The sequence below is a fragment of the Felis catus genome, chromosome A1 (assembly GCF_018350175.1).
Source record: "Felis catus isolate Fca126 chromosome A1, F.catus_Fca126_mat1.0, whole genome shotgun sequence".
NCBI classification, from domain to species: Eukaryota; Metazoa; Chordata; class Mammalia; order Carnivora; family Felidae; genus Felis; species Felis catus.
This window is the reverse complement of record NC_058368.1, coordinates 208,716,816-208,730,949: the sequence shown is the minus strand read 5'-3', so window position 1 is coordinate 208,730,949 and position 14,134 is coordinate 208,716,816. Positions and strand designations below refer to the sequence as shown.

The 14,134-nt window shown below is 39.2% G+C and overlaps 1 long non-coding RNA gene across 12 annotated transcripts in view; it reads left to right on the top strand.

Moving 5' to 3' along the window:
* LOC109491937 overlaps positions 1 to 14,134 on the top strand; it is a 245,913-nt gene that overhangs the window by 84,022 nt on the left and 147,757 nt on the right. For all 12 annotated transcript variants that reach the window (XR_006585740.1, XR_006585748.1, XR_006585743.1 and 9 more), the window contains one exon: positions 12,865 to 13,193. This is a non-coding gene — a long non-coding RNA (uncharacterized LOC109491937). The remainder of the gene's footprint in view (positions 1 to 12,864; positions 13,194 to 14,134) is intronic.

The following is a 14,134-nucleotide window of genomic DNA, read 5'->3' as shown; positions in this document are numbered from 1 at the left end:
TCTAAAACTAGAGCCTGAGTGTCTTGATGACATGTACCTTATTCTTTGGGCAAGGGAGCCCAGAGAAGTGTGGACAGGGGAAAACCCTCCTCTTCAAAAGTTTCCTTCCCCACCTATCAGCTCACCAATTTCGGAATACCTAATTTGATGATAAAATTAAAATGCCCTCTGAGAGTATTGCTTCATTCATGTTAGCATAAATGGCTTTACTCAGGTGGTGAAAATAATTCTTTACATCTAAAAAGCACCTAACAATTTTCAAATACATACAGTATTTTTTCCCCAAGACCATAAGGATTTCATGGCTGTTGATGACTCCCTTGAGGAAATTCAAAATTAATGACTTTAAGAAGCACGAAACATTTTTTTCTAGGCATACTTTTTATTGAAATATAACACATAAAAGTACACAGATCATAAGTGTACAACTCAATGAATTTTTACAAACTGAATACATCTATATAACCTCTTCCCAGATCAAGAAATAGAATATTAGCTATACCCCAGAAATCCTTTTTCTCTAAAAATGATTCTAGATTCTTCCTAAAGACCCAGAGAGTTTCAAAAAGATAACTCCAACATAAGGCTTTGAGGTGAGGATGAGGAATTCTTGCTAGATCTGTCAGTCAGACCAGGGTTAGGTTAATCCTGTGCTTGACAAGTTAAGAATGAATGAGAACGGTATTAAATAATTCCTGGCCTTTATTTCTTTTAAACCTTCTCTGAACCTTAGAAGTGTTTATCTACCCAATGATTTTGTTTTTTTAGAATCTATCAGAGAGTATTTTGTAGAAGTTGAGAAATGGGATTCAGCCTAAACATCCAGCAATGAGGGTAAATCAATTTTTCATAGACTGAAAAATGGAGTATTATGCAATGATTACACAAATCAGAATCTTGGCTTAAGTGCTCATGATACAGTGAGAAATGAGCAAGACATGATACAAGAATTGTGCATGTATTAGACAATAATCTCAATTTTTGCTAAAAATGTCTGAAAAAGTGGGAAGATGGCGGAGTAGGAGGAGCCTAAGCCCACTGCATCCCATAGATACAACTTGATAACACCCACATCAGTGTGAATAACCCATAAAATGACCTGAAGACTGGTAAAACAGACTCTCCGCAGCTAAAAGTACACAGGAGGCTACATCAAAGAGGGTAGGAAGGGTAGAGATGCAGTTGAAAGCTAAATGACCCTGCAGACTATCCACAGGAGGGAAGGACGCCCTGGACATATAGGGTAGAGAAACAGACTCTCATACCAGGGAGCATGCATGAGGAAGACAAATCCCTATAACATTTGGTTTGGAAAACTTAACATCTTTGGAACTTTAAAAATCAGTGGGCTCAGCTCTGGAAGAGCTAGGAGAGCAAGAAGAAACTGAGTCTCTACCCTTAAAGACCTTAAAGAGCACAACAAACAGCCTCTTGGAGATACAGCTTAGAAACAGCAGTTTGAAAAATGCCTGGGGAAGATTTATTTACTGATCAAAGAGCTGTGCTGAAGGGGCAAGGATTATTGGGAGACTTAGCCAGGAACAAAGGACTGGCAGGTGCCATTTCCTTCCCCCACACCCCAGCCTAGATACATGGACACCTATGGGAGCCAACACAGCACAACACACTCCATCTAACTTCCTAACAGTGCACCCTGTCCCTGCATTCTGTAGACATGCCCCCTCCAGCTAGGCCTTGGTTTCAGGTTCCCTCCCACAGCAGACCCATGCAAATGTTGCTAATAGCATGCGCCCTGCCCCTGCATTCTCCTGCAGATCTGTCCCCTCCAATACGCCTTTGGCCAGAGCCCGTCCAAAGCAGTGCCACAAGTCTAGTGGTGTACAAGCAGCCCTGAAGGGACAGCACCACTCCAAAGTGACTTCTGACCCAGGGAGAGGGGAAGATAACCACACACACTGTCAGACTGTAGCCCCAGCAGTGGGCTGGGAATAGACATCTGGTCTGACTGCAGGCCCTGCCCACCAACAGAACTCAGGGGACAACACAGGGGAAGTGCCCTGCAGTTGGGTGCTACTGCATCTCTGGAAAATGCCTGGTATGACTCCACTCAGGCCTAAGGCAGCCCCAGAGTAGCCCACTAACAACACAAGGACTGAACCCTGTCCACAACAGGCAAACTGGATTGAAGCAGCTTAGCCACAATTACAGGTCAATGCAACACACATCGGGACATTCTTGAAGTGCCAGGTCCTAGTGAACAGGGGACATTGCACTGTAAGGCACTATGGGCCACTTCTTCACATGGCCACTACTTGCAACACAGGAGACTTAGCTGACTTTCTTAACATAGAAATATTCACAGAGTTAGACAAAATGAGAAGTCAGAGGAATATGTCCTAAATGAAAGAACAGGACAAAATAATAGCAAGAAAGCTTAAGTGAAATGGAGATAATAAGCCTGACAGAAAATTTAAAGTAATAGTCATAAAGATGGGGTGCCAGGATGGCTCCGTCAGTTGAATGTTGGACTCTTGATTTTGGTTTGGGTCATGATCCCAGGGTCATGGTATTGAGCCCTGCTTAAGGTTTTCTCTCTCCCTCTGTCCCTCTCCCCCACTCACACACACTCTCCCTTAAAAAAAAGTGGGGGTGTGGCACCTGTGTGGCTTAGTCAGTTAAACGTCCAACTTCAGCTCAGGTCATGATCTGATGGTTCATGAGTTCAAGCTCCATGTTGGGTTCTGTGCTGACAACTCAGAGCCTGGAGCCTGCTTCAGATTCTGTCTTCCTCTCTTTCTGCCCTCCCCCCACTCTCACTCTGTCTCTCTCTCTCTCTCTCTCTCAAAAATAAACATTAATTTTTTTTTTAAAGGTAATGGTCATAAAGATACTTGCTGGACTTGAGAAAAGAGTGGAGGACCTCAGTGAGACCATTAACAGAGACAGAAAGCATAAAAAAGAACCAATAAGAGATGAAGAAATCAATAAATGAAATTAAAAAGATAGAATGAATAGTAGACTAGAGGTAGCAGAAGAATGGATCAGTGACCTAATAGAGTAATGGAAAACAATCAAGCTGAACAAGAGAGAGAGTAAATAAAAAATGAAAATAAACTTAGGGAACTCAGTGACACCATCAAGTATAATAACATTCACATTAAAGGATTCCAGAAGGAGAAAAGAGAGGAAAGGGGGCAGAAAATCTATTTGAAGAAATAATAGCTGAAAACTTTCTGAGTTGAAGGAAGGAAATAAAAATCTAGATCCAGAAGTCACAGAGAATTCCCACAAAATCACCCCAAGGAGGTCCACACCAGGACACACAGTAATTATAATGGCAATGAGTAGTGATAAAGAGAATTTTAAAAGCAGGAAGAGAAAAGAAAACCGTTAGATACAAGGGAAACTCCATAAGGCCTATCAGCTTTTCAGCAGGAATTTTGCAGGCCAAAGGAAGTGACGTGGCATTTCTTTCAAAGTGCTAAAAGAAAAAACTTGCAACCAAGAATACTCAATCTGGGAAGGCTATCATTAAGAATAGAAGGAGAGAGAAAGATTTCAGCCCTCCAAGATATGTTGAAGTGTACTCTTTGAGAGGAAAGACCATAAGTAGGAGTAAAAAAAAAGCCTGAAGCACAAAAGTAGTAAAATTAAGTACATCTATCTCTAAAAACCAGTCCAGGGATTCACAAAATAAAAGGATGTGAAGTATGACACCATATACCTAAAACACGGTAGGAAGAGAGGAGTAAAGAATGGGTTCAAACTTAAGTAAACATCAACTTAATATAGATTGCTATATGTATAACATGTTATATACAAACCTAATGGTAACACAAATCAAAAACCTGTAATAGATATGCAAAAAAATAAAGAGAAAGGAATCCAAGTATTTCACTAAAGAAAGCTAGCAAACCAAGAAAGCAAGAGAAGAAAGGAACAGAGAAGAACTACAAAAATAACTATACAGCAAGTAACAAAATGGCAATAAGTACATACCTATCAATAATTACTTTGAATGTTAATGGACTAAATGCTCCAGTCAAAAGACATAGTGTGACGGAATGGATAAAAAAGCAAGACATCTATATGCTGCCTATAAAAGACTTACTTCAGACCTAAAAACACTTGCGGATTGAAAGTAAAGGAATGAAAAAGCATTTATCATACAAATGAAAGTGAAAGAAAAGGTAGCAATACTTATGTCAGACAAAATAGACTTTAAAACAAAGACTGTAACAAGAGACAAGGACACTATATAATCATAAAGGGACCAATCCAACAAGAAGATACAACAGTTGTAATATTTATGCACCCAACATGAGAGCACCCAAATATATAAAGCAGCTAATAGCAAACATAAAGGAAGTAATCAGTAGTAATACAATAATAGTAGGGGACTTTATTTTTTTTATGTATGCATGCATGTATTTACTGAATTAAGGAAAATCCAAATTGAGTTTTATTTTAATTAAAAAACCAAGGCTTTTTCAGTGAAAAACATTCAAGCAATAAGGTAAGAAGTACCCATCTGCCCCAACCTCCCTACTTCCTCAGTCCTAACCATTTCTGTGTGTTGCTGTTAACAGAATAGTAGGGGACTTTAACACTGCATTAGATTAGTGGATTGATTATCCAAACAGAAAATCAACAAACAGTGGCTTTGCATGACAAATTGGACTGGATGGATGTAACAGATATATGTTCAGATCATTCCATCCTAATGGAGAATACACATTCTTTTCAAGTGTACATGGAACATTCTCCAGAATAGATCACATATTAGGCCACGAAAAAAATGTATTAATTCAAAGAGACATCATACCATGCGTGTTTTCCAACCACAATGCTATGAATGTTGAAATCAACCACAGGGAAAAAAATCTGAAAAGAATACAAATATATGGAAGTTAAATAACATGCTTCTAAACAGTGAAAGGGTCAAACAAGAAATCAAAGAGGAAATCAACAAATACAGGGAGACAAATGAAAATGAATACATACTGGTCCCAAATCTTTGGGATGCAGCAAAAGCTGTTCTAAGAGAAAGATTACAGCAGTTCAGATCTACCTCCAGAAGCAAGAAAAATTTCAAATAAACAACCTAACCTTACACCTAACAGAGCTAGAAAAAGAACAAAGAAAACCCCAAATCAGTAGAAGGAAAAAAAGAATAAAGATTAGAGCAGAAATAAACAAGACAAACAGTAGAGCAGATCAATGAGACCAGGGGCTGTTTCTTTGAAAAGTTCAATAACACTGATAAACCTTAAGCCAGACTCATAAAAAAAAAAAAAAAAAAAAAAAGAGAGAGGACTCAAAATCAGAAATGAAGGAAGAGAGATACTGATACCATAGAAATAGAAAGGATTATAAGAGAATATCATGAAAAATTATATGCCAACAAATTGGACAACCTAGAAGAAATGCAATAATTCTTAGAAACACATAACCTCTCAAAATTGAATCAGGAAGAAATAGAAAATTTGAACAGACTGATCACCAGCAATGAAATTGAATCATTATCAAAAATCTCCCAAAAAACAGAAGTCTAGAACCAGATGGCTTCACAGGTGATTCTACCAAACATTTAAAGAAGAGCTAATACCTATTCCTCTCAAACTATTCCAAAAAATAGAAGAGGAAAGAGGATATAAAACTTCCAAATTCATTCTATGTGGCCAGCATTACCCTGATACCAAAATCATATAAAGACAATACAAAAAAAAAAAAAAAAGGAACCACAAGCTAATGTCTCTGATGAACATATATGCAAAATTGTCAACATTATATTAGCAAACTGAATCTAACAATACATTAAAAAAAAAATCATTGACCATGATCAAGTAGGATTTATTCCTGGGATACAAGGTTGGTTTAAAATTTGCAAATCAGTCAGTGTGATGCATCATATCAAAAGTTAAAAACCATATGATCATTTCAATAGATGCAAAAAAGCATTTGACAAAGTACAACATCATGATAAAAACCATTAAAGTAGATTTAGAAGGAACATACCTTAACATAATAAAGGCTATATATGAAAAACCCTAGGGTCATACTCCATGTTGAAAAACTGAGAGCTTTTCCCCTAAGATCAGGAACAAGAGAAGGATGTCTACTCTCACCACTTTTATTCAACATAGTACTGGAAGACCTAGCTACAGCAATCAGACAAGAAAAAGAAATAATAAGTATCCTAATTGGTAAGGAAGAAGTAAAACTTTCACTATTGGCAAATGACATGATACTATATATAGAATATATATATGTATATAAATAGTTATGCTATATATACTATAGCAAATATATATACTATACATAGAATATATAGACTACACCAAAGGCTAGTAGAACTGATAAATTAACTTAGTAAGGTTGCAGGTTACAAGGTCAATATACAGAAATCTGTTGTGTTTCTATATACTAATAAGCAGCAGAAAGAGAAATTAAGAAAACATTCCCATTGATATAACAAAAAATACCTAGGAAAAAACTTAACTGAGGAGGTGAAAGACCTGTACTCTGAAAACTGTAAAACACTGATGAAAATAATTGAAGCAAGACAAATGGTAAGATGTTCCATGCTGGTTTATTGGAAGAACAAATATTGTTAAAATGTCCGTACTACTCAAAACCTACAGATTTAATGCAATCACTATCAAAATATCAATAGTATTCTTCACAGAACTAGAACAAATAATCCTACAATTTTTATGGATCCACACAAGATCTAGGACATCCAAAGCAATCTTGAAAAAGAAGAACAAAACGGGGTGCTTGGATGGCTCAGCGGGTTAAGTATATGACTTCAGCTCAGGTCATGATCTCATGGTTCATGTGTTTGAGCCCTGCATCCAGCTCTGTGCTGACAGCTCAGGGCCTGGAGCCTGCTTCAGATTCTGTGTCTTCCTCTCTCTGTGTCCCTCCCCTGCTCATGCTCTGTCTCTCTCTCTCTCAAAAATAAATAAACATTAAATTTAAAAAATAGCTAAACTGGAAGTATCACAATCCCAGATATAAAGAGATACTACCAAGCTCTAGTAATCAAAACAGTATGGTACTGGCACACACAAAAAAAGACACATAGATCAATGGAACAGAATACAGAGCCCCAAAAAGAACCCATGGAAAAAAAAATATATGGTCAATTAATCTTTGACAAAGGAGGCAGGAATATGCAATGAGAAAAAGACCGTCTCTTCAACAAATGGTGTTGGGAAAACTGGACAGCTACACGCAAAAGAATGAAACTGGACCACTTGCTCACACCATACACAAAAGTAAACTCAAAATGGATTAAGGACCCAAATGTGAGGCCTGAAACCATAAAAATCTTAGAAGAGAGCACAGGCAGTCATGTCTCTGACACTGGTCATAGCAACACTTTTCTAGCTATGTCTCCTGAGGCAAGGGAAACAAAAGCAAAGATAAACTACTGGGACTACATCAAAAGAAAGACCTCTGCACAGCAAAGGAAACCATCCAGAAAAGTAAAGGACAACCTACCGAATAGGAGGAGATATTTGCAAATTACTTATCTGATAAAGGGTTAGTATCCAAAACATGTACAACACCCCAAACCCAATAATCCAATTAAAAAGGGGCAGAAGACATGAATAGACAGTCCTCCAAAGGGACATCCAGATGACCAACAGACACATGAAAAGATGCTCAACATCACTTGTCATCAGGGAAATGCAAATTAAAACAACAACGAGGTATCACCTCACACCTGTCAGAATGGCTAAAATCAAAAACACAAACAACGGTGTTGGTAACGATGTGGATTAAAAAAGGAACCCTCGTACACCGTTGGTGGGAATGCGGTCTGGTGGTGCAGCCACTGTGGAAAACAGTATGGAAGTTCCTCAAACAATTAAAAATAGAATTGCCATATGATCCAGGAATTCCACTAGTGGGTATTTACCCAAAGAATCCAAAAACACTAACTCAAAAGATATATCCATCCCTATGTTTACTGCAGCATTATATACTGCAGCATTATATACCATAGCCAAACTATGGAAGCAACCCAAGTGTCCATTGGTAGATGAATGGATGAAGAAAATGTGGTGTATATATATTAACACAGACATACACAGAAGAGAATACTCAACCATAAGGAACACATCTTGCCATTTGCAACAACATGGATGGTTCTGGAGAATACAATGCTAAATGAAATAAATCAGAGAAAGACAAATGCCATACATTTAACTTGTGTGGAATTTAAGAAACAAAACAAATGAACAAAGAAAAAAAGAGGCAAACCAAAAAACAGACTTTTAACTATAGAAAAGAAACTGGGGGTTGCCAGAAGAAAGGTGGGTGGGGGGATGAATGAAATACGTGAAAGGGATTAAGAGTACACTTATCTTGATGAGCACTGAGTAATGTATAGAATTGTAGGCTCCCTATATTGTACACCTGAAACTAATATAACACTCTGTTAAACCAAACTGGAATTTAAGCAAATAAGGTATGAACATTTTGATGAAAAAAAAAAAAAGGCCTGAAAAATTGGTAGGAAGTACATGAAAACACATATAATAGTCCCTACATATAGAATTGTAGTCAATTTTAATTTTATTTTCATGATTTTTTATTTACTTTTTAAATTTTAAAACTTTCAAATGAATGTTGTCTTAGTAATACAATAAAGTACTTAGAACTTATTTATAAAACCATTTATCTTTGTGGTAACTCAGTAAATATTTTTGTGAAAAATAAAAGTAAAATATGCTATTTTTCTCATCAGATTAGACACAGCAATAATTCCTATTTTCATATTCTGTAACCTTGACTGACACTTGCAGCTTTACTGAAATTACATGCCCAGCTTTTCTGGATATAATACAGACCTTTTGAAAACTGGGACTGTAAATGACCCAGAGCTAAACCAATGGCAAACATTCTTGTTATTTCTGCCAATCTGAAAGACCATTGGAATTTTTAAGAAAATATATGCTTATCTGCAATGTGAGTTTTAAAGTATGTGGGCCTTTATTTTCTAATTATTCAAAAATTGATCATTCTACAGCATATGGTCATTCTCAATCAGAACACTTCATTCCTTATTTCTGTTAATTGGGAGGAAGGATTTTAATGTTTCCGTCAATTTGCACTTGAAACCTCACACCCAGTATAAAAGTAGTGGACATTTAGGCATATTTTTTCAGTTGTTCAAGTGTCTAAACTGAGTTTTACAACTTTGCAACCTTGAGAAAATGAACAAACATTTTTGTGCCTTGGTTTGCCTCAAGGAAATGAAGCCTGGAGACTTGCCAATTTTTTTTTTTTTTTTTTAAGTAGTCTTGGCCCAATACAGGGCTTGAACTCACGACCCTGAGATCAAGACCTGAGCTAAGATCAAATGTCGGATGCTTAACCGACTGAGCCACCCAAGCACTCCAAGACATGCAGATTTTGAAGAGCTGAACTGAATTGCAAGAATGTGGATATGTGAGGCCTGTAGTGTAGAGCACTGCTCTGGGAGTCCATGTTTGGACTGGAGGGGAAGAGGTTTCCAAACAGAGCAGAAAATGCTTGGGTTATGGTGGAGGGGGCATGGGAAGTGAGATTGTTTCTTATAATTGTAGAATGCTAGGGCTCCAAGAATCCTTAGTGATCATCCTACCCAATAAAGTCCTTTGGGGGAACCAAGTACAGGACAACTTAGGGACTCAGGTAGGGGAGGGATCTAGTTAGCAAGAGAGGCAAGATTTAGGCCAGGGCTTCGATTGCCTGCCCCTGTGTTCTTTCTTCTTTCCATCATCTTGTGCCAGGTAACTGTCCAAATTGAGTGACTCTTTAGAGGTACAAGCGGGAAAAGAGCTTCTATTCCTAAACCAGATCATATGTCAGGTGGCACAGCCACTGTGCTGCAGCCCCAGTGCTGCCATTTTCAAGAAGCCAGTGTCACTTGTTTACATCCTGGTTTCCTTGTCCAGTCCCGTGGCTTTATTACATGGCTGAACAGTAGGGGAGACTGGTTGTTGAGAAATATAAAGTTTGAGAGCTATTTTATGGTTTGGGTTTGACCAGAAGAAGACTCTCAAACAAAGATTTGAAGGCAAGTAGTTTATTTGGGAGGCGATCTCAGGAAACACTAGTAGGGAAATGAGGAAGTGAGCCAGGGAAGGGAAGGAAGCCAGTAAATGCTGTGTTATTAAACCAGCTACTACTGTGGGCACCTAGAGCTCAGTTCTGCTGGGGACCTTGGGAAACTGTGTAGAACACACCTTAGAGAGGCTTTCTTACCTCAGCACTGTTGGCATTTTGAGCTGGGTCATTTTGTTTTGTTTAGGGGGATGTCCTGTATGTTGTTACATGTTTAGGAGTCTCTGGCCTCTACCCACTGGGTGCAAGTTTCATTCCCCCCCTCCCCTCAAGTTGTAACAACCCAAAAGGACTGCAGACATTGCCAAATGTTCTCTGGAGATACAATCTCCCAGGGTTAAGAATCACTTCCTACTAGTTATCCCACTCAAGGGATAAGGGCACTGGGATATATGTATCACCTGACTATCCATTGACGTTGGTAGAAGGCTATTTCTAGGGACATTAACTACTCCCTGAAATTCATTGGCCAAGCATTCCATCTTTGTCAGAAGGAAAATTCTATAGGTAGGGGTTTCAGGGTAAATAGCTCTTGCCATTTATAGGTAAGTTTTAAGGGTATATGGGTGGCACACAGACAACACCTACTATATGTGGTCATCTAGGGATCTGCTTCATCATTCATTCATGTAGTCTTCATTTCTTCATTCTACAGATGCATATCAAGGATCTATTATGTGCTAGGCATCAGGCAGGACACAGGAGATTCAACAGTCAATGATGAGCAAAAAATGGATACGGTTCCTGTCTTTATGTCAATAGAAGGAATAATCTAGAAAAGCAATGAGCATTAATCAGATAATATAAATGAATGTTTTAACTTGCAACTGTGATAAGTACTAAGGTACACAGCATGGAAATAAATCATAAACCTGTGGCTCTTCCTCCAACGCTCTACCTTTAGGACCTTTGCACTGTTGTTCCTTCTACCTGGAACTTTTTTCTTCCACTTCATTGGTGGCTCTGTTGAGTGTCTCTTCTTTAGATAGGTATTCTCTGGCCACTTTATCTGAAATGGTGCATATCCCATCCTTTTGGCCTTTACCCTGTTTATATGTTCATTACACCTATCATACCTGATGGGGTTTATATTTATTGTTTATTGTGCTTCCCTGCCACATTGTTTTCTTACCTTTATGGCACAGATGCCTGGCACTTAGAAGACCCTCAAAATATATTTGTTATATGAATAATGTAAAGAGATTGATTTGGTGAAGGAGGTCAAGGAACACGTTCTGAAGGCAATGACAATAAGCCACAATCAAAAGACTGTCCTCTACCTGGATGAAGAGGGTAGAGAAGAGCATTCCAAATGCTGGGCACAACATGCAGAATGGCTCTGTGGATGGGAGAAGCATATAATCCCAAAGAACTAAAAGAAGGCCAGTGTGCCTAGAACAGAGAGAATACAGAACTCTTAGTTAGAATGGTAATCTTTAGAGTAAAAGCAATGGGAAGCCATTGATGGGTTTTCAACAATGGAAAGTTGTGCATGGGAAAGTTGAAGAAGGGTTGGGCAAATGCAACCAGTTTTCTGTTTTTAAAAGAGCATTCTAGCTTTAGCATCTAGAACACTGAAGAAAAGCAAGAGCAGACACCATCATGGTGATGTGTCTCATCCTCAGAGCCCTACATCTGGTTGAATTTGCATGTACATGAAAAATTTCAGATCCCGTGTCAGGGACTTATGCACATATGTTCTTGAATTTCTCAGGTTGGAAAAAGCATTCTTCTCCCCAGAGAGCTTCCGGAGAGCTTTTCTGCCCTGTGTTCCTCACTGATGTGTGTATCTTCAGAGTGTCTGTAGATTTGGTTGAGGAATGAGGTGCTGTGGTTGCTTCCCCTTTATTGGACTATTTACCTTCTGGGGTCCTAACTCCTTAACTAAGCTGGGTGAAACCAAGACTTATCCTCAGTTCTTGTGGAAGACTGTTTTACTGTTCACAAACACTTGATGATTTTTCCACAGAAGGATAATCCATCCCATGGAAATAAATTTGGCATGGCCAGTGACTTGCCCATGAAATGTGGGCAGAAAAGATGTGTGTTACTTCTGAGACAGAAATTTTCAGAGCCAGAGCATGGTCGTGTGGGCTTCCTTTTGCCTTCGTAGGCACACTGTCGATGTTTGTTGAAAAAATACTAATGAAAGAGAAAACTCCCAGTTTAGGAGATGGGATAGCTAATTCGTATTCCTGGATTCTCCACTGACTGGCTGTGGAATAATTATTTTGCTATTCTAGTGGCTGCACGTGTTTCTTAAGGTTCCTTTTATTTCTAAGACTCTTTACAGATACTGTAGGAGTAAATGATGATTTTTTGATGCTTATTAGAAATATTGTCCCTGGTGGCTAATGAGAGATAAAACTTGGGTGGGGCAAGGGGAACACTGATAGGCAAGGTATTTTGAGGTTTCAAAAAATTTGTTCTTCAGGGTGGTGTGCCTGTATACCATGTTTTCTCTGGAAGCTGCATTCGAGCATATTTTTTTAGGCTCTCTCCACCTCAGCTAAGAAGAAGGGCCAGGGAGTATTGATTCTCCGAGGAGCCTCAGGACTCTTTGGAGACCAGGAAATGAGGGGACTGTTGCTACAAATTGCCCTCAAAATCTACTGTTAATAGTTCTTTGTAGGCACCAGTTTGGTGACCTCGTCCCTGGAGGCACCTCCTCAGGGCAGTAGGATGACAGGCCCGGGATGTGTTTGAGGTTTGTTCGGGACCATCCTGTCCCCACCGAGGCAGACCTTTCCTCAGCCCCTAACCTACGGTGTCTCCAACCAGGGTCTCTGAGAAACACGGTGCCATCCTGCAGCCCTGCTGATACTTCGGCGGCCTGGGTCTGTCACCGGAAGGGTCTTCTGCGCAGAACAGGAAGTGAACGGTGCACTTTACTCAGCGGGCCAAGACTGAGCTGAGTGAGACCGCAGGACTGCGATGGAGTGAAAGGGAGCCGCACGCTCGGCAGGGGACCCCAGTGCCCCATCTGCGTTGCAGCTGCCTCCTGTGCTCCTTGCAGGTGTCGTCAGCTTCCACCGACAGCCAGCTCTGGACCCCGCTGCCCCGCCGCCTGCCTTCGCTGGCCGTCACCTAAAACGAGCCTCTGATCTCAGGTCAGGAACTCCTGAGTGTTTAATCTCTCTGCTGTTCACGGCTAGCTGGGTGGCCTCCGAAATAGAATTTAATGTCTCTGTGTTCTGATGCCCTCGATTGTGTTGGTACCCAGTCACCTCGCAGTGACATTTCACAACCTATGAAAAATGGTGCCATTCAAATGTTTAATCTTTACCTAAATACGGAGAATATATGGAGAGGTTTCTTGCTTGAAGATGCTCTTGTGAACCTAGGGTCACAGTTTATCTTCTCAACTACGGCAGGAATTATAACCATGGAAAATCATACCTCCAAAAAAGGAAAGTTTTCTCCCTTTCTAAAAATGAAAAGTTGTGAAGCTTGCATTTGTGATTTTTCTCCAATTGCTCAGAGTCAAATATAAAACTTAATTGGCAATTATGTTAACTCTTATTGTTAAGCATATTTTCATTTTCCTTTTTTACCATTTGGTTCTAATTTTCTATTTTATTAACCTTATTGATTTGACAGGGTGTAAGTAAATTAAAAAACTAAATTAGTTCATGCATAGCCCGAAGGGACCTTGTACATTGTTAAATGCAACTATGAAGTTTACTCATTAAGCAGTTAAGATATGGAGAGAAGGAACTAGAACTAGTGCCCTCAGCTTGTTAGTTACAGAGCTGACCTGGAGAGCAGGTCTTCTGATTCTTAGATAATTATTCCCTCCCTGCCCCCCCCCCCCCCCCCTTTCATGATGACTGTTCTTAGAAAGTGGAATTTGCCTATGACAACAGGGACAAAGCAAAACAATAGTGTTTGAGTTTCAGGAACAGGAATTTTTATTTTTTATTTTTATTTTTAAATCCAGGCTACTTTATACATAGAGTGTTGTATTGGTTTCAGGTGTACAATATAGTGAGTCAACAATTCTGTACATTATTCAGTGCTCATCATTATAAGTATACTCTTAATCCCCTTC